The 25568-nt window shown below is 46.2% G+C and overlaps 1 protein-coding gene across 6 annotated transcripts in view; it reads left to right on the top strand.

Annotated features, from left to right (window-relative positions):
* The window catches only part of EXTL3 (exostosin like glycosyltransferase 3), a 134275-nt gene that overhangs the window by 56363 nt on the left and 52344 nt on the right, over positions 1 to 25568 (top strand). For 5 of the 6 annotated variants that reach the window (XM_074820308.1, XM_074820309.1, XM_074820311.1 and 2 more), the window contains one exon: positions 14324 to 14418. The gene's annotated coding sequence lies outside the window, so the exon portion shown is untranslated. Of the gene's footprint in view, positions 1 to 12713; positions 12909 to 14323; positions 14419 to 25568 lie in introns of those variants that run through there. The other variant, XM_074820314.1, reaches the window with a different exon arrangement.

The following is a 25568-nucleotide window of genomic DNA, read 5'->3' as shown; positions in this document are numbered from 1 at the left end:
TCCACTCGACAGCAATGTGGCACTATCCAAATGTGTTGATCAGTTTTCTGTAGATTTCTGGAAACCAGCTAGCTGATTTTTGGCTTTTTAGCGTTAATGGCATCTCCAGCTCTACTCAGCACAGCTGAGTTCAAGGTGCAGGGGCAGGAGTAAGGCACCACTTAACAGTGTAAGAATTTACCAGATGATACCGTCAGCTTTCCATAGGGTGACACTGATTTCCCAGGTTTTGATTTGATGCTCTTATTCCTGAGCCTGACAGAGCCTGTGTGTCTCCGTCGCCCCCAGGGAGGTCCCTTGATTAAGTCATTCATGTTTCATGGGACCTCATGGGGAGCCCATGCTGCCAAAAGTAATGAGCTGAAAAGACTGGCAGTGTCAGATTATATCGGCATCCTGCAAAGACCTCATTCGCTTCTGATTCCTTGTTATTCTTGGTGAGCTTGGTTATGATGCCATCTGACTTTTGTGATAGGGAATTTTTTACAGCTTGGTTATGGAGAAGCAGAGTTGGGCAAGAAATCGTGCGAAGCGGCGAGGTGTCTGGTGGTGTTTGACCTGCAAGGGTTGTAACTGCCCACCTTCTCCTTCATCCCAAGCGGTACTTGCTTCAGGGATTGTTGGAGACTTAATAAAACCCCAAACCACCACCAAATTGCTTTTGAGTAACGTGAAATTCTGATTATGGAAATGTTAATCGTGTATCACAACATGCATTCATCTTCTGCCTGCTCAGAAATCCTGCTGGTGGCCTGTGCATAAACAGAAGGACATTTAAAGAGATTTTTTTGCTTAAAACGCACTTGTTAGGACGCGTATTTAAAGCTGGTACCTTCATGGCTAAAATCAATGTTTTTGTTTGTGAAGCAGCATTGGTGTGCGAGTAACTTTTATGGCCGAATAAAGGGTTGGTCTTTTTCCAGAGGAGCTTGCAGCCTAAATTGGATAATGCAGCAAAACAAACCAGCAGAGAAAGGTGGGTAAAGAGCCTCGAGAGGGGATGCAGGTTTTTATCTGGGAGAGTTGAATGGTGACATTCCTAAGCCTCTCCCTGCTAGCATTCTTCTGTGTCTGATCTTCTAAAAATACTTGGAGTACATGTAACTTAAGGTGTGATTATTATATTATGAACAGAGTTGAGTTAGTGATAGAGGGGTTGTGCTTTTGTTATATCTTATTTTGCCACAAGTGATGATGCAGGCTGATTTTAGTCTCTGAAGGGAGATGCAGACTCTTGGCTTGCAGCTCTCACACATGTTGATCCAGATGAGTGGCCGAGAGACAGGAGGGATTTCTGACCAAGTGCCTGGCAAAGGTGTCCTGAGATGCCCTTGGGAGGAACTTACCTGCTTCTCTCTTTTTTTTTTCTCCTATTTAGGAGAGATCCTAGAGACACAGCTAGCTAACTCAGGTACCTGGTGTTTGGTGCTGTAAAAACCTTATCTGCAGTTTGACCAGATTTTTCACTTCCCAGTGCAGCTGGGGCTGATGCTAACACCAGTTATTAAAAGTTTGCCAGACTTCCTGTGTTTGAAAATCCTATTTTCAGTTTCTCATTTTTCATCAAACTTTATTTCAGCTAGAACTTTCTAGCTGATTGTCTGCTGGGAGATGTGCTTTTTGGGAAGGGTTTAGTGAAAACCCTTCAGCTGTTTTAGAGAATGAGACTAAGAAAATACATACTTTCTTACAATTAAAAAAAAAAAATAAAAATAAAGGCACGGTGACCGTTTCAAGTCAGTGTGCCCCTGCACTTGGAGCAATGATTTGATGTTTGGCAGATGTCTCTTTGGCAGTTCCCATAAAAATCCATCAAAGTTGGGCCAATTTGGAAACGTGTGGGGGAATAGGGGGCAGGGAACTGGAGGAGGAGGGAGAAAAACTGTGTTGCTTAAGCATCACTGAATACCACCCTCAAGTTGGATCCTCTCCTTGCTGTTGCCATAGAGTGTGTCATTTTGGAGAAGCTGCTAGAAACAGTCACTTCAGAAATACCGTTCTCAGAGCAGTGTGTGGTTTTTTTGGAGACCCTGGATCTAGTTTTGCAGCGTTAGTGGGTTCAGTGGGACCTGTCCCCTCTGTGTATGCCTATATGTGAAAATATATATGTGTATATATAGAGCTGTATGTTGGTGAAGATAAAATATATCTATATATCGAGGTCTGAGGCATCCCCACATGAGCAGAAGCTGCTGGTCCTAGTCCATCCCTACCTCTGAGGCTCATGTCCTTGTGGGAGGACAACCTTAATATCTTAAGAGCTTCATCCTGGGCCAGGTTTTGGGTTGAAACCACTTCAGAATGTTTTAGAAGAGGCTTAAGAAAACACAGTTGTACAAATCTTATTTCTGCAAGAAACTAGGCTGGAAGTGGGCTAAGGGCAGTGTTTCGCACCCTCAAGTGTTGGGCAGAGCATCAGTGAGATGGAGAGCGTGGGACAGAGATGCTCCGGTACCCACCTCTACTCTGCTGGCAGTCAGCGCCTGCGGGAAGCAGACAGGCAAATCGCTGTGACCCTGTAGAAATGGAGGCCCAAGGAAGCAAAAGAAACCTTAAGGGACATCTTGGATCAGGCTCTACAAGTTAGGTTTGATCCTTTCTGCCTTTTTGTTCAACGTACTCTGGAGTTTGCAGGAAAGGGACGTGAAACCCTGTGGCCTCTCTTGTGCTCCTGCAGCTTGGGCTGGTGCATTGGCCTGTTGGGTTGGGGCATTGTGGAGGACAGTGAGGATAATGAGCCTTCTTTTCTTTTTTCTGGTGGAGGCGGTTATGCCTGAAGGAAATAAGGTGAGGCATTAGAGTGGTTTGTGCCTGTCTTCCTCATAAAGGAAGGTTTCGATTGCAGGATGGCTGAGATGACCAGATGTTTTGTCTCAGCTCAGTTTGCCCAGGGGGAATTGCACAAGATATTCCTCTGTAACAAAACAAACCAGCAAACAACCAACTTGACTTAAAGATGGAGCCTATGTCAAAATGTAACACTAGGGGTCGGTGGAATCGAAGTTGCTCTAAGAGCTTCTGGACTTCAGTGACCTTCTAATAAAGCTTTTGTGCATGTTAAAGTTACAGAATCAAGCATCTTTGCTGGTAGCACCAAGCATCGTTCCTGTGCTGACAAAGGCCTGCAGGAGTACTGGATGGGAGGAGAAATGCAAGTGTCGTTGAAGGATGTATTTGCTCCTAGGCAAATACTTAGATTTGCCAGTTTTTCAGGTTATTTTGATTTGATAGCAGATTTATTTTTTAAGGATGACTTATCCTGCTTAATCAATTTTCTCTTGTCCATAGTGAGAAGAAATTGAGTGTAATGTCTCGTGCTTATAGGTAAGAGTGGGTTGTCTGTGAGCTTGTGGTGAAACACTGCTCCGAAGGAATTCAGTTTTGTGTGACTAGACAGTGTCAAAGCTGTCATGGAGATAGTGTAAGTCTGTGTGTGTGCTCTTTTTTCATCAGTGTGGGAAATAAGTCATGTAAAGGCTGTGATAAAGCTGTAGCACTGTAAATGTGATCATGGGAGTTCTCAGGAATAGCTGCATCCTTGCTGTTCTTGTGACTTTCATCAAGTACAGAGTCTCTGCGGAGAAAATGTGTGGACTTCACAAAACTGATGGAGTAATAAATCATTACGAGAATATGATAAATGAGTTGGAGTAATCCAGATGACTTGTAAACTGCAATCCCGCAAGTCATATGTGAAATGACCCACGATGAAGTCAGAGGTGGAGGAGCGAGCAGCCTGGGCCATGCCTGAGGAAGAGGGCTCTGCCCTGGAGAAACAGTCATGGTGAAAAGGTACTTGTGGTTGTACTGAGCAGCCAAGTCCACTTGAATTCCCAGAGTAGTAGTGCAGTATGGAGTGTTTAATGGCATCTATGGACATGTGAACTGGGAAATGGCAACAAAGGATGTTTTTACTTCCAAAAACTCCATTTATGAAAATACTGGTGGAGTAGCTTATTTAGCCCTGGTATCCGTATTTTAAAATAGACATGGGAAAAGCTAGGGGACATAAAGAAGGAGCAGAAGGGCAGTATTTGGAGCGGGGAGAAAATATCTAGACTTGAACTTTTTAAATCTCCCACTGTGTGTCAGGTCAAGAAAGAGGTCAAAACATGACTCCCTTTTGTGGGGAGAGGATGCCGGGTGCTGCCCAGTCTGTTGGAGAGCACTGGCAGAAGCACCGGTGGTTTGGAAGGTGACATTAGGAGGTAGACATGAGCTGCAGTTAATCTTTGGAGCAAATTACCAGGAAAGGGTGGATTCACTACCTCTTTGGACCAAGCTTGGATGCATCTTTGGAAGTTGTACTTTAACTAAAAGCAGGTAACTAGGTTTACTGGGAGACACATAACCAGTTACTTTTGCTTTACATGTGGGAATGCTGAGATACAGAGAAGGTGAGACTGTTCTGCTTGTGCAGAAAGTCCACACCATGGGCACAGACTAAGCTGTGTGTTCAGTCTAGTGTCTGTCACCAAATTGAGGCCATGTCAGGAGGTGGTTTCTCATGCCAGCACGGTTCTGTGCAGTGACACCAGTTTGGGGGTGTTGAGCAAAGGGAGTTTCTGTTCCCTTTCTTGAAGGCAAATCCTATAACACCATTTTTGCTGTGAAAGCAAAATGCCATTGTGAAACAGAGGGTGGTTTCACACAGTGGAATGGTGAAAGTTCTTGCTTGGACTGCTTCTTTTTGAATGAATTTCTGCAGTGGACTGGAGACTTAGGACAGTTTTCTGAAAGGGAATTGTTGCTACTTCTGTGTGTTTTATCTGTCTGTGGAAGAGGGAAGGACTTCTGTGCTGAGACAGAATGTGCCTCTTGCTCTTCTTTGAAGCAGCTAATTTGCCCCTGCTGAGCATCCTTTCACTTGATGCTAATCTTTGTGCCACCTAACTGCTTTAATGTGAAAATATATGCAATAGTGGGCTATGACTTTAGGTAAAGAGGGACAAGCCAGCCATAGAGGACCTTAATTAAAGGTCCAGTTTTTATCCCTGAATGTCTTGAGCCTGAGAAGCGTGTGCAAAGGGGCTTTTTTTATGAAAGCTTTTTCTGAGTTAGCTAAGGAAAAAATAATTTTTTGTTGTGTGGGTTTTTTTTTTTCCTTTATTTCCCCTCTCAAAAGTAAGTCCTAATACTGTCTCTTGTCTTCTTACCCCTTGTTGATAAATGGTAGGAGTAAAAGTGCTGGAGTAAATGTCTCATTTTCCTTATCCACTCTCATTTCTGCATTGAACATCCTTGTGCATTCCTCCTTTGCTTATGCCAAACCCCAGTTTCTCTATGCAAAGCCCTCTCTATGCATCGTTATATCAGTTTGATTGGCAGACTTGAGCTTGCCAGGGGAATTTAGGGATTTTTAAAGGGGATCTTTGTCTGTTTGGGGTTTAGATTGGTCATTTAAAAGTGTGTTGTCAAGAGTTGTCTGTCCTGCAAGAGGACATGAAAGGGAAATTGTGGCTTCTGGAGTAGGTGGTTGGGGACACGCAGACCTTTCAGCTGAGCGTCTCCAGCATAAGCTTGTGCGTTGGCAAGCTCCTAGTCAGCTGTGAGGTAAATTATTAGCTTAAATCCCTTTCCCTTCCGGTGACTCAGCAGGCAGGCAGTAGCTTTTAGGGCATCTCTAACCTGTTTGACTTTCAGTTGCGAGTCTGAACCCAGACTGGCATAGTCTTTGGAGGTAAAGGGTAAGAAGGCAGTTGAAACTAATCCTTTGCTAGCAGGGTTGGCTTGACTCTTGGGGTGGAGCAGGGAGGGAATAACTTCCCAGTTTGTTTCTGGGAAATCAGTTGTTTTCATTTGGGTTTGCAGAAGAAACTAGCAGTTTATCCCTATTCTTCACAAGCCTTTGCAAATTCTTTTCTTGCAGTGGGATCATAAAATCTTTGACTTTCTCTCTGCTCTGCAACAACAGGTTTTAATTTCACTGTTTGTATGATTTCGTTTGCTAATGGAAGCTAGATAGGGGCTCTCTGGGGTTTTATTCTGTGCTTTTTTTTTTCCCCCCATAGACCCCTCCTGCCTTATCCTACTGCAGTCTGCACTGTAACTCTGGCATAACAGGCACCCCAAACAGTCCTTCATTTCTAGCTCTGTTTTCTATGTTCTTTTCCAGAGTATTAATATGCCTGGTAGCCTCTGTGCTCAAACGAGGCATAAACAATTCAGACAGCAAATGCTATAGAGCAAGTGCAGTTAATGGACCCAGATGGTTATGTTGCCAGTTTTATGTGACATGCTGCCTGCATTAGCCTGGGAAACTTTCTGCTCTTAAATATTGTAGAACTCTATTTAATTTGTGTTGTCCAAACTTCTGCTGGACTTTGGCATCTCCTTAACGGCACTTGGTACCGCAGGTACAGGGGTGCCAGTAATGCCTTGTGCCTGACCTAGCATGATGTCTTCATCCCAACTGTGGTCAGGTTTGGTGGAGAGACCCTTGGAGAGCCCGTGTGCATGTGGCGGAGCGGGTTGCAGCCTCCCGTGCCTTCGCCGTGGACAGATGGCCCGCTGGAGCTGCAGATCTGAGCTCGCGTTGGCCTTCTCCTCAGATCAGGGTAGAGTGTTGCATGCCGGGAGTGATTTCCACGGGCATATTTCTGTATTAGGTCGCAATATTTGTCTACCTTAGTGCAAGAGAATGAGCTTAAATAACCATACTGAAAACAAATTTTAGATACACGATCGCATGCCTGACAATGTGAAAAATAACGATGGTACAGGCAGATGAGGGAAATAAAAAAACCAGCCTGGATAAGAGCCTTGAAAGAAGAGAAAATGGGGAAGCAAGTGGACATAACTGTCAGGAAAGGGTGAGATGAAAGCAAATTGTGCTGTTTTTGTGACCGAGGGGTAAAGTAAAAAGCTTTTCAGCGGACACTGCGAGGATGAAGGAAAAAAAAAAATGGACAAATTTATCTGGATAGTGAAGAGAGGAGGTCAGAAAAGAAAACAGAGATAGTTAAATATCCCAAGATGCCATTTAGTGCTGCGTGTTTCACTCGTGGCCTTTCCCAGCCCCCACTAACACAGATTGCTCCAGGCCACCTGGGGCTGCAAATTCTCCATCCCTGTTTCCTGCTGGGGCAAAGGAGAGCTCGGCTGTGTACATATCCGAGATGGTGGTTTTAATTTCCAGGAGGATGTAGTTCTTACTTGTTTATGTTGGAGCAGCAAGCTGGAGAGGCCAGGAGAGGACCATGTGTTTAAGAGCAGGGCTGGATTCCCCGGAGAGCTGACGAGCCTTCCTAGGCATTTCTCCATAGCTGCCTGTCTGCATCTGCCATGCCCTGCTCTGCCTTGAGAACCTGGGTTAGTCCCCCTGTGCTCTGCACTGGTGAGGCCACACCTTGTGTCCAGTTTTGGGCACCTCAATACCAGAGAGATCTTGAGGTGCTGGAGCAAGTGCAGAGGGCGGCAACAAAGCTGGTGAAGGGCCTGGAGAATAAATCCTGTGAGGAGCGATGGAAGGAGCTGGGACTGTTCAGTGTGAGGAGGAGAAGGTGAGGGGAGACCTCATCACTCTCTACAGCTCCCTGAAAGGACATTGTAGAGAGGTTGGTGCTGGTCTCTTCTCCCAGGGAATTAGTGACAGAACAAGAGGGAACGGCTTTAAACTGCAACAGGGGAGGTTCAGACTGGACATGAGGAGAAAAACTTTCCCAGCAAGAGTGGTCAGAGAGTGGAATAGGCTGCCCAGGGAGGGGGTGGAGTCCCCATCCCTGGGTGTGTTTAAGGGCCGTTTGGATGAGCTGTGGGGGGATGTGGTGTAGGGGAGAACTTTGTAGAGTCGGGCTGAGGGTTGGACTCGATGATCCCAAGGGGCTTTTCCAACCTGAATGATTCTGTGATTCCTCCAGCCCTGCATCCCAGAGACACAAGGCACAGACCCTGCCTGCTATACACAGTACAGTATTAACATTTCTCTTGTAATCACGCCTATCTTTAGGACATAAGGACAGGTTTAATCCCTACTTTATGTATTCCAGCAGTCCCCACGCTGGTCTCCTCCCATCTCCAGCTCTTAGTGGTGAGCTCAATGACTTAGTGTGGTTACTTAGGGCAGAGCTTCCTTGTTCCTTTTCAAGGCGATTCTTACATGCCTCGTTGAGGCTCTCTGCAGCAGACATCTGTCACTTGCTTTTCTGCTACGGACGGCAGCGACGAGGCACACAGTTAAAGGTTGATGGTGGGGTGAGCGGCAGATGTCGATAAGCGTTGTCTCTGCAGTGTGCGCGCCGTTCTGCTCCGTCTGTGCCAAATGCAACCCTGTTTGCTTAGCAAAATAACACGAAAGGCAGGAGTGACATGAAAAAAATGCAATTTAAATGTTCTTTTAAAAAGACAGCAACAACAAACTTCTTTTCAAAGGATGTATCCGTTAAATACATCGTGCTACGTAGATTCCTGTGATCTCGAGAGACCTTTGGGAGCTCCAGCTCACCAAACGGTAACACATCAAAGAAGTGTCCATGGGGCTTGGAGTACAAACATGTAATATGCAGATGGCATAGGGAGTTCACAAGGCTCTGAGTCCATGCCCAGGGAACAGATACTCCCTTGCTGAGAGACCATCTGACAGCCTCCTTCTTTTAGATGACTCTTTGCATCAAAGGTGACCTGAAAAACTTTTTTTAATACATTAAAAAAAAAAAAAAAAGCTCGCAAACTTGAAAATCCCGAGGTCCAACTACAAGAGCCAGTCCTCTGCTTAAAAGATCAGTCTTTGCAAAGTAAGTTTTGCTTGTCTTCACAGATTTTTAAGGCATGGTTGCCTGGCACAGGGGCATCTTGAGCTCCACGTTTGCCAGAGCAAGAGCTCGTGTCCATGTGTGCCGAGGGGGCTGTGGTGGGACCCACAGCAAGTGGGCAGTTGAGAATGACCCATTCTCCAATATTTACCACATAGCAACATCTGTCATCTGATAAACTAAAGGGAAGGGATGCCAGGCTTGATGAGTGGGCCTATGTGAACCTCATGAAGTTCAACAAGGCCAGTTGGGGCAATCTCCAGTATCAACACAGGCTAGGGGGTGAATGGATTGAGAGCAGCCCTGCTGAGAAGGACTTGGGGCACTGGTGAATGAAAATTGGACATGGCAATGTGCGCTGGCAGCCCAGAAAGCCAACCGTGTCCTTGGCTGTATCAGAAGTGTGGCCAGGAGTTCAAGGCAGGGGATTCTCCCCCTCTGCTCAGCTCTTGTGAGACCCCTGCCCCCCCTGCCCCTGCAGTGCTGTGTCCAGCTGTGGGGGCACCAACATCAGAAGGACACAGACCTGCTCGAGCAGGGCTGGAGGAGGCCACAAAGATGCTCGGGGGGCTGGAGCACCTCCCCTGTGAGGAGAGGCTGAGAGAGTTGGGGTGCTCAGCCTGGAGAAGAGAAGGCTCTGAGGAAACCGTATTGTGGCCTTTCAAATTATAAAAATGGCTTATAAGAAAGAGAAGGACTTTTTAACAAGGCCTGTAGTGACAGGACCAAGGGGCGAGGGTTTTAAACTGAAAACAGGTAGGGTTAGATAGGACATAAGACATGTTTTTACATTGAGGGTGGTGAGACCCTGGAACAAGTTGCCCAGAGAAGCTGTGGCTACTCCCTCCCTGGAAGGGTTCAAGGCCAGGTTGGACGGGGCTTTGAGCAACCTGGGCTAGTGAAGGATGGTGCTGTCCATGGCAGGGCGTTGCACTAGATAATCTTCAAAGGTCCCTGCCAACCCAGACCACCTGGTGGTTCTGTCATCTCGGCTGGGGTTGGGATCATGGTGTTTGGTGGTTTTATCTCTGAGGTGTTTTTATCTCTGCAGCGGTGGAGTTGCTGAGGCTGTTGGTGCAGGAGTAACTTGGGGTTCTTAATGTTGTTCTAAGGCTTCTGTCTCTGCAGGTAAAAAAAATTATCTTCAGAGCATCAGTTCCTGCAGAAAACCTCACCTTTGTAGTAGAGGCATTTTTGAGGCACCAAATAATTCCGCCTTATGCCTTGGGCAATGTAGATTGGGCTCTTGCTGCAACTCGGTGGTGTAACCGAGATCAGGCAGCCAGGCTGCCTCTGCCCCGAGCGCAGCGTAACCCGGGTTCAGCTGAGTTTTACCTCCGTGCTGAATCGGGATCCGCGATGCAGATGAAAGCGTGGCCCAGCGTGCGCTTCCAGCAGAGGTTTGTCAGTCTTGGGAGCCCCCCTCACCGCACCCCAGTGGTGGGGTGAGGCGGGCTGCATGTGTTTCATGGCTTACTGGTGTGGGGGTGGCACTTGGGGACCTGCAGAGCGGTGGGGAAGCAGGACTTGAATTCAGTCATAGATTTGCCTGGTGCCCAAAGTAACGCACTGTTTTGACCAAGAATGCCCTGGTCCGTTCTGCCCTCCCAAAAATAACATCCCCCTCCCTTTTTCCGGGTTAGTTTTCATAATCGGATCTGGAAGCGAGTCCTCTGCTGGGCAGGCAGCCAGCAGACATCTCGGCGGTGGGATGTTCTCTGCCCCCCAGCCCCACCGTGTTGGGGGCAGCTGGGTGAGGAGGAAGAGCAGCATCTCATACCCGCTTGGTCTAGTGGGGAGAAGCGGTTGGGTTGGTCTGTGAGCACAAGTTTAAGGAATGGCTGATGCAAATTCAAACGCTTTTTGATCGTCCGTAGAGAAAAGTCCAGCAGAACCCCGGGGTGGTGCTTGGACAGAAAGCAGATGCCTGCTGTCTGAGGAATCTTCAAAACATTTCTCCTTTTGCCAGCACTGTTTGAGGCTTTCCTGGCTTGGATCTGTGCCAGCCATGTTGTGCTCCAGTCCGCCGCTTATCCCCTTCAGGGGCTGGCACAGCAGGGATGTGGCATTACCTGCCCTTGATCGATGGGGCAGCACTGGGCACGGCAAAACAAATACCCTGGGGATATCTGGTGTCTCCTCTCCATCTGGGACCTGGTCTGGAGGAGGTGACCACCCCAACCTGCTTCTGCTGGCTCCCTCGTGCATGCCAGCAGCGTTTGGTGAGCCACATTTCAATCCTGGCATATGTTAGAGGAATTAATTTGTGTGCCTAGGGATGAGGGTAAAGGAGAGGCTTGTTTAGAAGCAAATTAACACAAGGTCTCCTTCAACACCTAATTACAATGTGTGCTGTCCATCCGGATTCCACCCCATGGAGAGCCCATCGCCCGCTGCCACACTTGGTTTTAGCCCGAGGGCCGTGAAGCAGCTTGTCGCCTGCCTTGCCATGTCGCAGCAGATGTGTGCCAGAGCGCTGCTGGCTCCCACCGATGGCGGGGAGAGTCACGACGCCTCTGTGTGCGTGTGTGTGTTTTGGCAGAGCTGCAAAAATCAGCATTTACCACATATTATGGAGCCACGTCCCATTCCGTCAAGTGGGAATAACATTGCAAAAAGTGCATGTCCCCGTGAGGGAACAATTTGGTAGCAATCAACAGTTGTTGACTCTAGAACAGCTTCTGCTGGTCAAGCCACTTCTTTAAAGGCTGGGGTTTTTTGGTCTCTTTTTTTTTTTTTTGAGATGGCAGCTTGGTAAGGGCCAGATATTGTTGTGACAGTACCTGTAAAATCCTTAAGCTGCTTGAATCACTCCAAGGAGCCAAGCAATAAAAGAGCTAGAATAAAATGTATCCCACAATGTCCTTCACTTCTGCTGACAACTGCAGTTTAAATGACTGGTGCAACCTTTTAACATAGCTAGCTTGTAAAAACTAATAAAAAATAAAATGAAGTCATAACAGCTACTTGCCACCGCTTCTTGGATGGGGAGTAGAGAGAAACTGCCTTTCTTTTTGGGTGAGCCTGTGCTAGCGTACTATTATTGCTGTTGATATTATATTCTGATCACTGTCATTAATATATGCTGCAATTTTTACATTATATGAGTTGTACAGTGTTTATTAGAGAGGGGGCTTTGCTTTTATCATAAGGTAGCATTTATTCCATGACCACCCTAATGTTTTTCAGAGCTTACATTAGAATTATGCTTTTAAAAAACCCCTAAGCTCTCAGAGTGGTTTGTTTGGCTGATTTGAATTTGGGCATCTCATTTCCAGGTGCTGCTCTTATTCTTTGGATCCTTTGCCCCAAGCGTCCAGAGTTTCACCCAGAATAATTTGTGACTTTGAAAGAAAAAAACCAATTTAACCACTGTGGATTTTTATTTTGTAAATAGTATGCATTCAAACTGTGCGATAAAATATTTCCAGACCTTAAAGAGCCAGCGAGGATTGTGTACAGATGCTGGGTTCGCATAGTGTGGGTGAGTGTTGGAGCGTGTGTTTTGCAGGGCATGATGAAATGAAATCCTCAGCTGTGCCTGTTGAGTAACATCTTCACTCGTGATTCCTGGAGAACTCTGGAAAGAGCTTTGCAGTCCGGGGAGGAGCGAGGAATAGAGGGGTAGTGGCTGTTAGTTCCAGTTTCTGCAAACATCTTGTAGCCTTGTGCAGATGGAAACGTGCCACGTCCTGCAGCCTGCCAAGAGAGAGAAGAGCTACGTTCACGATATGTTTCCTCCTTTGTAGCCCAGAGATGTAGGCACTCGGGAAGCATTTTGGTAGCTGAAGTGAAACGGATGGAGGCAGCCTTTATAAGCAGCTGCCAGTCTTGTCACCAGTGCCCAGCACCAGCCCCTGAGGACCAGCACCAGCTCCCTGCTGGGAGTGGCAGCGGAGCTGGGACTGTGTGAAAGGCTACGAGTATGGAACGCATTAGTAAGAGTAGGGGTGGGAAGAGGGAGACTTGGGACACTCCGCTTCTACTGGCCGCCAAAGCTGTAACTGTCCAAAAGACTGTGTAGGAGGATGAAGGCAGGATGTGGATGGCCCTGAGACGCAGCGCTTTTTGTTCTGAAACAAGAGGAAATGCCACCTACTACAAAGGCATCGCCCGCTGAATGATAGTCCCGAAGCCTTGGACTTGGGTTAGCAAAAGGTATTCTATTTTGTTTCGGTATTCTGTATGTTTGGCTGCTGAGATCAGACAGTTGTTTGCAGCAGAAGTGTGTCTGGGAGAGGATTTGAGCTAGGGAAAAAGCTGGATGAAAAATCATTGTGAGTTACTGGGCTTGCGGCTGAAACTGGTGGGTGGAACTCATGGTGTGTCATGAACAGGTCAGACTGGGTGGCTCGCAGTGCTCCGCTTTGACCTTGGCACTTACGGAACAACGTAGTTAATTATTTTATTTTCTTTTTTTGTGGGAAATGGTCACATGCATACGACTTGAGAGCTATCAGTTGCCAGGTGGAAATGTTTTCTGTGAAGGGAGCCGAGAGCACCTGGCTTTGAGGTGGTGGAGCACAGACCTGGCGACCCACATCTCATCCCATTTAGCTACAAAGGATTTGAAATACCCCTTCTCCAGGTTGCCTGGCTTTGAGAGAGGTATCAGCAGGAGGGTTTGTAAAGCATGCTGATCATTTACCACCGCAGTTTTGCTGCTGTAGATTGTACTGCCTCTTACGAAGCAAAATATCCTCATCCCCAGCTTCAGGTAACGGGCCAGGGTTTGGTGGAGTGAGGGTAACTCAGCGAGTCAGTGGCGGGGCTGACAATCGAGCATCTCTCGTGTCCTTCTTCTGGACCTGGCTGTCCCTGGGAGTGTGCATGCCGCTCTTACAAGCCAAAGCATCATATTCAAGTAGGGGAGGCTCAGAGTTCATTTTCATGGTGTTCCTGCAATGGAGAGGGCTCAGGACTGGGAGTCCAGGTCATGCAAACTTTGCTTGGGGAATTTTGGCCAGTTTGCTTTTTTTTACAGATGCCCTCCACTCCTTGTGAGTCTCTGCTGTGCTGAGAAATATGCAGGAGCTGAGGATGGGCCTCACTGCTCTAGGTATCACAGCTCCCAAGGAGGTATCCTTGGGCCTAATCCTGTTCTGGTCTCCTCAGCTAGTGTTCTCCAGCCTCTGATACTCCCCAGCAGCCCCGATTGTCAAGTCCATGGCAGCTTCTGGGCTTGACGTTGACTCTGTCAAGAATCTCTCATCTGTTTGGAGATGGTCTGGAAGGAGTGTTAGACTGGATGTCAGGAAGTATTTCTTTGCAGAAGGGGTCGTTGGGCGTTGGAATGGGCTGCCCAGGGCAGGGGGGGAGTCCCCATCCCTGGAGGGGTTGAAGAGTCGGGTTGACCCAGCGCTGAGGGATCTGGTGGAGTTGAGAACGGTCAGGGTGAGGTTCATGGTTGGACTGGAGGAGCTTCAAGGTCTCTTCCAACCTAAATTGATTCTGTGATTGAGTGTTATTAGCCAGTGCACTAATAGGCAGCCTCTCTTGCATGGTACCTCTAGGCAATGGGTAACGTGTTTTTTAAGTACATGTGGTTTTGTTTGTGTTTTTATATTAAACAGGAGAAGAACCCTTGAGATAAAGGCTGGGAGAAAGAAGAAAAGTGGTGAAGGAGTCGATGTGTGACGCAGGACAGGTCTGAGCCAAGGTGCAGAAGGTAAAGCACAAATGAGCACTGTGGTGTCAGGCTGCTCCACGCCTGGCATTTGACTGCTTCTTTCCTTGCTGTGTTTTCACACAGTCTATCAAAACATCTCTGCACTCCTCTAGCAGCCCTCTCCCTTCTCCCCATAGTCAAGTTAAAGTAACAGTGAGATGGGACAGTGTCACCCGTGGAGTCTTAATCAAGCCCTTTACATATTTTTTTTGGCCATCCACTCTTTTATTTAATCATCTATTATTTGCTGGAAGTTTTAGCCAAATTCAGCTGGCAGAACTGCAGGCGAAGAAGCGGCATTTCACAGTATTCTGATTTCAGCATTTTAAATTCTGATTTTAAAAGCAGCGTTGAATGTCACTAATGGTCTGAGCTCGCTGGCTCAGTGTCTGGATGCCTTGGGATCCAAATCCCTGCCTACAGTTCAGTGGGGGAGTTGGGCTCTGAAACTGCGTGCGTGATCTGAAAATTTTTCTTCTTTAGCGTTATTCATTAGGCAGATTCTTGTCCCAAAATGCTTTGTAACCAAGGTAGGTTCACCATGTAAGGATTAGTCCATGGGTGCTGATGTTCAGGTGGGGGGGGGGGGGGGGGGTGGGGGGGTGGCAGTCTCACTGCAGGGGTTGGAGATTGCTGCTAGCAGCACATTTCTCCTTCTCCAGTTTTCCTCTCACTCCTGTAATGAAGCTAGAGGATGAGATTTTGTGCCCTGTGCTGAGCTCCTTGAGGCAAACTCCAGAGTATTGTCAAAACTGCTGATAAATTTGGGCTTGAGTAAAGGTGTCAAGCGTGAAGCAAAGTGGCTGGAGCATGGAGTCACTTCTGCCTGCGGTGTTTTCTGGCAGAGGGACACAAGGGCACCAAGAGGCAGTTGCATCCTACACAAAGCTAGTCTGGCAGCCCCAGGTTTTGAGTGGAAGTATAGCACACGGATTGTTAACTAGGAGCCACCACAGTTATTCAAGTTGGGATTTGATTTGCCGGATTTAACTCCTGCTCTTAGGAAAACCCGGATGAAATGTAATGGCCCATGATACAACAAGAAGCACACTAGGTGCTCTCAAGGTCCCTTTTGGCCTTGAACTCTACTAATCTGTGAAAAAATCACAGCTGCATCTCTAATGACACATGACCAGTTCAAGCCCCTGTTTTGACTTGCTGTCAAAAGATTTCTCCAGGAGCGCTGTGTCCTTGTGTGTCATGTTTGGAGCACCTGCTCCATATATACTTGGGTTGAACCGCTTCCAGCAGACTGAGCAACTGTGCTGGTGATTTCCTCCAGGAAATCCAGCCATGCAGGATAGTGTTTAGCTTATGCGATCGTGGCAATCAAGCCATAATGCCACTCTTTTAACTTGCCTTTTTTTATATATATATATTTTTTTTTTTAACCTGTTAACTGTCTCCCCACCCCCAGCCACATATCTGCACATCTAGGGTTTTTTTTTCCTGCCTTGTTCAAGTGAAAGAGTAAATCCTTTTTGATTTATTCTAGAGCAGCCCTCGAGCTCAGCTCCTGTGAGAGCCTGCTGACTTTGAGTTCAAAAGATCTCACGTCTTTGAGGCCGGGCTATGGTCTTCCATCTTGCCTCAAAGTTAAACTGAAAGAGAAAATTCTTTTTTTTCTTAAAAAGAAAGAGAGAAAATAAGCGTGCTGTGTAAGGGAATCGGTCTTACCTGCAGCAGAAGAGAATGCCGTCGTGCAGAATTTCAGGTTAAAATCTGGTTGCTTAGTGAAGGCTTTATTTTCAAGCACCTAGCATGTTGTTTAGTAAGTGTTTTGTAGAGATAAATACTTCCTTTTAAAGCAGTGCTGTTGGCTGGCTGGGATCCAGCCTGTGATCCTACATTAAAGCATTTTTTTGGTGTTTAAACCTCTACATTACCTTGGTGGCTAGAAATGGTAGTTCTGATCCCTAATTTCCTGCAGATCTGCTGATAACAAGGTCTGGCTCAGGCCAAGTTTTATATGTGCTAACTCTCAAATTTGGTCGTTATGTCTGTGCTGAATTTCACCGCAGGCAAGAGTGTTGGTCACTGGTATAATTGCCTTGTTGCCTGGTTGATGCTTTCAGAAATAGTGCTAAAAGATAGGCCAAGGACATTGCAGTTCAACATTTAGGCTTAACATCTGCCTTAGCCTCTGCATTTTGTTTTCTTTGCTGCCTGACTCGAGGTGTCTGGAGGTGGAACTGAAACTGCTCGAACGTGGGCTCTAGTACACACACCGGATGAGAAAGGCTTGCCTTAAATGTGGATTTCTAATGTCATCCTATGGAGCAATATTCAACGTGTCCAGCAGTTGTTGCACGTATCAAATGGCCACCTTGACATAACAGAGGGCTTGGGTGTGGTTGATACCTTAAAATGCCTGTTACGCTGGACACTGTAGTGATGAATGTGAAGTGTTAAGCCCTGTACCCAAAGATGAGCTGTGCACCTTAAGAGGAGGTGCAGACTGCTATCTGGCACATACATACATATATATATATATGGGTATGTATTTATATGCATGTATAGAGCAAAATAAGTATGTAGGAGCTATTATATGCTAGCTGTCTTCCATAGGGCCCTGCTTAGGCCAAATTTATGCAGTTGTTGCTAAGCTGTGCCTTTAGAAAGGTTGAGGTAATAGATGGAAGACCTTTAATATACAGGGACCCTCCTTTTAAAAAACAGCTGTTTTGAGCAAGGTGACCTTGGCTCTGCTTCTAACTTGGGAAACCAGCAATGCAGTGGGAAGGAGACGCTGATCAGTGCGGTGAAGGCTTGGTCAGATGCCAGCAGAAGATAAAACACAGGTTGGGTTGGTGGAGTTTTAACTACAAGTGAGGTTGTCAGGCCTGCTGTGTAAACCTGTGGATGCTCTCCCAAACTTGTACGTATTGATACACACCTGGGAGGTGTATCTATTTTTTTTTTTTTAAAAAGCTCCAATGCTGGTACGGCATACTGAGGAGAAAATCAGCTTTCTTACTTCCCTCCGAGCAGCACGATGATTTGCTGGCAGAGTAAGCGACAGCTCAGCTAGTCCTTACAGGCATGGTGAACGTCTCACATGATGTTTTGCAAGCCGTTCTCATCAAACTCTTCATTTTCAGAAACCCTTTCTTTCAGAGTTTTACGATCCGTGGAACATGTACATGAGAACATCTTGGTGTTTATACCCCCCTTTTGGAAAAAACACATCTAGAAAGCCAGCTGAAACTGCAGTCGTTTTCTGGCATGTCTGTGTACAGTAAATCCACACAGCTCAGGTTACGATACAAGGACAGGTAATTGACTCTTCTTTTGTTCTGTCACCAATTCTCCTGCTCTTTCTTCAGCAGAGAAAAACCACATATCGACCTTCTCCCACAAACCTGTGTTCTGAGCCAGCAATAAAGTAGGAAAATGTTTTTTCCCAAATCTAATTTGAGACATGATGACTGGACCATTCTTAAACAGCTTCCAACTTAACAATAAAGAAACTTCACAGAGTGCTTGGCAGGAGCCTCTGTACATAATTTAGATCATAATCAGATGCATTAACACGTTTTATATGGATCTCATGGGGGCCAAGAAGACAAGGTGTGCTGGGTAATTTCTTTCCAGATTTCCTTACCTGATTGTTTATTACTCTTGGGGACTTCATTTGTGGTCCAAATGTCACCAGCAGAATCCTGCTGCTTCATGTGCCTGCATTTAGAGTAGCTGGTAGCAAGGCTTCAAATAACCTAATTGGTGTGTTATCATCAGTCTTTCCATCTGTGTGTGTCAAAGGGAGGATGGAGAGTACGTGGGGAGGGAGAGAGGCGAGAGGAACAAAAGCAAGGACCCAATCCTGCAGATTGCTGAGCTTCCCCTGTGCCTGCAGCTCAGTGGGAGGGAAGGTGCTGAGAGTGCTTGACGAGTAGCATCTTTCCTGCTGAGTACAATCATGAGCTCAGCTTCCAGAGAACTGCACGGGGGAAGTGTTCCCTCCCCACCTTTTCATTTTAGCTGTTAAACATAAGCAGCTCTAATTTTATAAAGCTTCTGAAAGCTTTTCGGCACTCTGTACAAAGAAATGATCATATATCGTTCACATTGCTTCATTGTTTTGTCATGAATCCACCCATGCCAAAAGCATCCTTGTTGTGAAATCTCTCCTTTGACAGAAAATTCTGTTGCCGCTTTGATAAATGATGTTTTGGATTTCTTTCTGCTCTGCTGGTTTGTATTATCCCCTCAAAAAGTGGGAAGTGAAGTTCCCTGTCACTTCAATATCTTCTTTATACGTGCTGAAGTAATAACCCTTCCCGTGTGTTTCATGGGTATTTATTTGTTTTTAAAATGCTGTGAACTAGTGTAACATCAGGAGTCCCAATCCTGCTGCAGCCATGGGCGGGCGAGGCCAGGCTCTGCTCTGAGATGCACAGCTCAGGCTTGGAGCCTGGGCACCAGGGGATGCTCCTGGGCACTGGGACTCGCTTGCCCAGGGTGTAACCCCCCAGCCAGCCTTGGCTGGCTACCGTTGACCCACACAATACCCGGCTGCGGGCCAGAAGTCGGCACAACCAGGAACTGAACCCGCAAGGCAGGTCGGATGTGGCCACTGTGTTCGGGAAGGTGAGAAAGTTTGAAGAGCATGAAAGTGGCTGAATTACACCAGCTGGACTCAGGGCCAGAGAACAGGCAGATGTACCAGCGCAGCCTCAGTGCCGTGGCAGCCCGTACCAACAACACAGAGCTCCTCCTTCCCCTTTTTCCAGTGATAATGATACTGAAAACCATCTGTGGCTGGAAAGTCGCAGTGTTTTACTGGCATGCAGCGAAGGAGTGCTGTGAAATGATACTTTGGATGCTGTGCATAACCTACAGGCAGACTGTACCAGCTAAAACCCCTGTGCTCAAACCAGGTTTGAGCACAGAAAGATCCTTTGGAGGCCAGAGGAGAAGCACTGTTTTGTGTTTGCCTCTTTCTCTTTACTTTTTCCCTTAATAGTTGTTTATCAACAACATTTTCCCAAGTGATGATGAAACTCAGCATCCCAGATTAGCTGCAATCGTAAAGTGACTTTTATAACGGAACATAATGATGATGAAGAAATGAGTATCCTTAAAAATCAGAGGTGATGGGGTTGTTGACTTTCTATTTCACATACCAAGTGAGTCTCTGTGTCTCACCCCTGTAACACCAGCGCATTGTGCTGTTGAAATGTTGACAGGGAGAAAGGAGAGGGCAAAGAGCTGAGTCACCTAGTGCTTCTCCCACAAACACCTGCCTTTCCCTGGGTTTTCCAGCTAAACGCTGAGAAATGGCATTACTTGCAGGATATCCTGCCCCAAAGTATAAACGTTATGGTTGTTGGGCTCTCCTGAACAAACCCTTTCCCCTCCATCTCCTGCTGATTTTGAAGCACAAGAGCATCAGAGCAAGCTGATACAGGCTCTGAAGGGTTTGTGCAAGCAGGGCAGGGAGGCGTACACAAGAGGGAGAAAATATCCCCAGTCCCTTTGCTATTTATAGTCAGTTCACAAGCAGTTTCCTTGCTTCCAGTGCCCAAATTACCAGCTGTGACTGATGTATTCTCCTTAGGTCAGCGGCACGTACAGCGGCCAACTTGTCTTGACAAGCTCGGGGGGTTATCGGTTCGGCTGACGGAGTTAGCACAGCGGCATGCTGAGCAGCACTGCTCTGCTCGCTCTGTGGTTTGGCTGGGGCACGGACACGTTTGCTCGCTTGGGGCTGTGGAAGGGGGTCTGAGCTTGCCACGGTGGTGAAGGAAAAGGAGTTTTGTTTCTTATTTGCTTAAGATCTGCTTGGGCCGGACTTCAGAATTAGTGGTGTTCAGCCTGTCTTTGTACCAAAACACTGCGACTGTTCAAACAATTGCTCAGCTGAAATTATTGCATTATTTCTTGCTAAAGCATTATTTGATTTGGCTTGCTGTTTTGTCAAGCCTGGGAAGATAATAGCTTGCTTTAGCCTCTCGTCTCCACATAGCATGAAAGAAGCTGCTGTCTGGAGGGGATGCACTGCTGCTGTCTGTGAGTTAGAGATGCCGTGGTTTATCTGCATGGTGTAGGACTTATATAGCCTTCACCTGCCTTCTCCTTTATCCTGCACCTATTGCTTAGGTGGGTAAGAATTTTGTTTGCTGAAGACCTGCCAGGTGCTGGTCTCTTCCTGCTAGATCACAGCTGCTGTTTTCTCTTAGTGCATAACTTGGGTAGCCCATTACAGCTCAGGCCTCATATCTAGAATTAAAAAAAAAAAGGTGGTAAAACGCTTCCAGTGATCTTATCCATGTGCCTATATGCTGAAATGCAAGGGGGAAAAGTGTTGCTTTTCTGCTGTGTGGTTTTCTTGCGTGGCCTGGCAGGTCCTTCTCACGTATGGGGAGAAGAGCAGAACTGCTGCTGAATGGGGAAACTGAGGAATTGAGGTTTTCTTGTGCCTAATTTCAGCTGAATATACTCTGCTATTTGGGGAATGCATTAAGTGTCACAAGGAAGGGTGTAGACATAGATAAGGCAAAATGGGAAAGATAGAACACAAACTCTTCTGATGGTTAGAAATGGGAAGTGCTTTTCCCCCCCCCCCACCCCCCGACCCCCGTATCAGGCCGTAGGATGCTGCCTGATGTGTATGTGTGTGGTTGCCCTCCACTGGTTGATATTAGAATGACCTCCCTGTATCAGAGACTTCTTTTAGCCAAATCAGTGTGTTTCTTCAGATTGACTTTGAAGAGTCAGGAGCGTTTTAAGTGCCGGGATGAGTTGTTGAGAACTGCTCAGTGTGACTACTTGCTCTTCATCTGCAAAGCCACCCTGGGCAAGAAGCAACGTCTGAACTGGTGAAGCAGGAGGAGTTGTCCAGTGCCAAGGGATTTGCAAAAGCAGATTCTGTCACTAAACATGGCCAAGGTTTGCAGAGGTGTACAGGTGCTCGCAGCAGGGTAGCCAGGGCTTGGAGAGGCTCCAAAACACGTGTTGCTGCAAGACATGGCTCTAAGAAATCTGTCATCAAGGCCTGGTGACCCCATGGGGCATGTCACTCCTCAAAATAGGCTGCACACCTCTTGCCTCCTGGTCTGTTCAGGGGAGTAGGCTTGAGTTACGCATCAGGCTGAGAATTATGCGACAGTTTTAATTACCAAACTGTTTGCTGACCTTCAGTTTTATGAAAATAATCTAAAAGTGAGTTTATCAGCACTTACATGGCTGTTATAGTGGAGAAGCAGAGGCTTAGAGGATTTAAGGGAACTGCATCCAGGACTTGTGATTTCCACTCGGGTGTGTTATACCATGTCCTTGAAGGTTGCTGATATTCATTAAGTCAGATAATCCTGGTCAGCAAAACCAGTGACTTCTGGTTTTGTGTTTTTTTTTTTCCTTCTGGATCAGGACCAGCAAAGTCGGGAAGATAGCTGTGTGCCTTAAAAGACCATATTAAGGCTGAAAACTTGTCTCTGCACTTGAAACCATTTCAAAACGTGTATACTAGGAACTATAGGTCTTTGTCTTCTATGGATTTTGGCAAGACAGCTGCTAGAGGAGGCTTGAAAGGAAAACAAACCTTAGAGGAGCTTTCGAGTTTGGTGAAACTCGATAGTTACACTTCCCAGTAACAACAGAAGACATTTCTAAAAAAGAAAAAATCCCAAACCTGGTGACACCTAGAATTTAAAGACAGCATCTAATCCATTCTTTTTTCCTCCCACTAAAGCAACCAGATGGGCTCCTGTCTGGGATGTGCACGCCTTGTGTATCTCTCTGCGTGTTGGCTACATGAAAGGATTTGAGGAAATGGTTATGTAGTGGTTGAGCAAAGAGATGGGAACAGAGGAATCCTTAAAAGGATGTCTCTTAAAATGTCTTTTAATATCAGCCCAACCCATTTAATTTCACAGTGTTGCTCTCATGAATGTTTTATCACCTCCTACAGGTATTAAGGCTTATGACACCACTAAAGCACCTCAGATTTTAATGTGAAAGTAGTACATGTGTCTTAATTGAACTGATGTATTCCTCTGTCAAGATGTAAATGTTAGAGAGAAGGAAACACAGTATGCTGGGAGAACTTACAAAGAGTTACTTTTATTACATGTTACAGCTTTATCTGGTTCAGATAGCTCTAGGAAAACCTTCCACCTTCTCTTTGGCATTTCTTTGAATCATAGAACAAATCAGGTTAAAAGGGACCTCTGCAGGTCTCTAATCCGATGTCCTGCTTGGAGTAAAGCTAAGGGCAAGTGTCGATGAGGTCGCTCAAGGCTTTGACCAGTTGAGTTTGACTGTTGCTGGGGTGGAGGGTCTACCACCTCTCTGGGCTCCTATTCCAGTCATTTGGTTTCCCCCTGTATATCCAGTCGTAGGAGACCACATCAAAAACCTTGCTGATGTCAGGGTAATCAATGTCAACTGCTGTCCGCTCATCTACCAAGCTAGGTGTTTGGTTGCCGAAGACAACCAGAGTGGTGAGGTACATGTTGCCCACAATACATCTGGTCTGTTCCCAATGATGTTCTTGCCCTTCATGGCCACGGAAATGGCTTCCAGGAGGATCTGCTCCATCCATCCTTGCCCGCAGACTTCTGCCAGCAGCAAGGTGCTGTGCAGGCAGCTGGGCAGGGTAAGTGCAGCCTTTCCAGTTGCGTTGTCCTCTTTATTCCTATCTCTGAGGTACAAATACTTGCAAGAGCGAGTTTGTGTTGTCAAAGTTTGATGCTTGGAAACTTACTGCAGATAACCTTGGCTTTGTCTTGACTTGGCTGCTCGCAGGCTTTCATTGCTTTAGCTAATAAAGCCTTTACAATTGCTTAGAGACACTTAAAGTTGTTAGTGTTTAAATAAAGGGATTAATTTCAGGCACCCTGCTGCTAAACTTGTATGTTTGAATTTTGAAAAAGTGTGTTTTCCCTGTGAGGTGTGAACAGGCTCTGAAAACCAGTTAACTTTTATCAGCTAAATGGACTGTAACTCCTTGTGAGGAGCCGCTGAACTCTTCAGCATCGATTTACACTTGCCAGGCAATGGAAACAATTATGTTGGCTCCATGAAGAATAAATAGAGAGGGGTCTTGCAACATGAATATAGGAAGGTGCGTCAGGAACACCTGCCCTTTAAACCTACTCCTGCTGTTGATTTTATTGATGATTGAGTCGGTATTTTAACATTTCCATGCCTTGGTTTCCCTGCCTATAAATTATTTGCATCTTCCTTTTGGGTTATTGAGGACTGCTCGGCTATCATGTATAAAATGCTGTCAAGGTAGGGTGCCAAGTGAATACAAACTATTTTATTTTTAGTGCCTTTTGAAATCTTGGACTTTTTGTTCTCCCTTTTTATCTGTCTCTTTCTTTTTAATCACACAAAATGGAAATAAACTCAATCACAGCTGTTGCTGGAGAAGAATCATTAGGCCCATCCAGCTGGCTCTCTCGGGGCCAGCGCGGGATTGTTCCCTACGCTGCATTTCAAAAGTATTTTATCTCCTTTAGTCTTGCGTGTGTGCGGAGTGATGAGCGTCTTTCACTTCTGTCAGCTCTCTTCATTGATCCAAATGGGAAGGGCTATTTTTAGGTGGCTCTAAGTAAACGGACATCAGGCACTGCAGAAAGGGAACTGGGTTATTTTTGGAAACCTATCAGCAGCCGTTCTGGCAGGTCCTGCTGCAAGTTTTGTCGTCGGTTGGACTGTCTCAGGTTGTGGTATCAGTTCCCAAGGTTGTGAACCTGGTTTCTCGGGTGTGATTTGCCATCTGAATCTGGAATTAGCAGCTGCTGGAGTTTGTCTTGACAGCATCAGTTTGTGGGAGTTGATATCCCCCTAAACCAGCCTGGCTTGGAGGCATGCAGGGTGGTGATTGAGCTGGAGATTTTGGGGCGGAAGATGAGGGCAGCTTAGGGGCAACATATGAAATACACCTCGAGTGGAAACAAGCCCATGGAGACGACCTCACGGTTTCAGCCCTGGATGAATGTGCCGAAGACTTGGCGTCTGTTAGTGGCCGCGCAGCAGGTTTTGGTGTGCTTTTGGGCAGTTCATTTGGGTTTATTCTGCTTCAGCGGATTGCAGAAGGATGAAATTTTCTTGGTTTTGCTTAGTGTTTTTTTTTTTAATAAGCTTTTTCGGACAACTGCCTCTCACTGAATTTGTGTGTGGAGCTTGCCGATGCTGCACGGAGCCATTAGGCACTCCAGTTACTTGGCTGTGAATGTGCGAGTTGGAGTCCGTGGGGGCAGTGACTAAACCTACACCGTTGCTGGTTGGAGAGCTTGAAAAGCCCAAGCAGAAAACATTGTGTATGTGATTTAGTTGCACATTATCTTCTCTCTCTCAGCAAAGACCCAAGTCTAATTTCAAAGGTCAGAACATGCTCTCACCTGGGTGTTCCGGGCCTTTTATAGAGCAGTTGAAGGCCATTACCTAAAATTAGCTGGCTGCTTGGGGAAAGCTGATATTAGCTTCATCTTAGGACTCTTTTCAAAGCTCTTGATGATCATTTACTTGATGGGATCCTATTGAAGTTCATGGGTACAAGGTAGAAAATTAAAGACAAGTAGCACCCAATACTGCTTCTTGGCTGAGAAGAAAAATTGGGTGGGCACAATTCCTCTTCTTTGGCACAATTCTTCTTCTAGGGTGGTTTTTGATGGTGGTTTATTTTAGTTTTCTGCAAGGATCTCTAGTGAAGCTTGCTTGGGTAGGCCACTGGACTGCCTTTAGAGTCGGACTTATTTTTATTTTTCTCAAACTTCCTGATGAACCAGACATGGTGGGGAGCACTGGGAGGGGAACACGTGATTCTGAAGCAGGCTTAAATTGTAAAGCACAGACAGATCTGCTAAGCAACAGCATTGACACGTTTAAATAAATCTGCTGTTGAGTAATATAGAGTGACATATTGAGAGCAATTAAAAAAAAAAAGAAACTTGGTACAAATTTGGGAAATGACTGGAACGGAAACAGAATGTAGATGTTAAAGAGGACATTGGATAAAAGGGAGTGAGGTCCATTCCACCAAAGGACCGTACTGGAGAACCAGGATGTCCATCAGGAAGGGTGATTCAATAGCAGAAGTGCAAATTTATGCTGAAATTGTCTCTTGGCAGTAGGATCCTTGTATTTCTACTTCTCTGCCAACACTGATGGTCACAAGGATTGGAAAAATTAACACTGCC

Source organism: Strix aluco, chromosome 3 (assembly GCF_031877795.1).
Source record: "Strix aluco isolate bStrAlu1 chromosome 3, bStrAlu1.hap1, whole genome shotgun sequence".
NCBI classification, from domain to species: Eukaryota; Metazoa; Chordata; class Aves; order Strigiformes; family Strigidae; genus Strix; species Strix aluco.
Note: the sequence above shows the minus strand (reverse complement) of the source record. Positions and strands in the feature narration are given on the sequence as shown.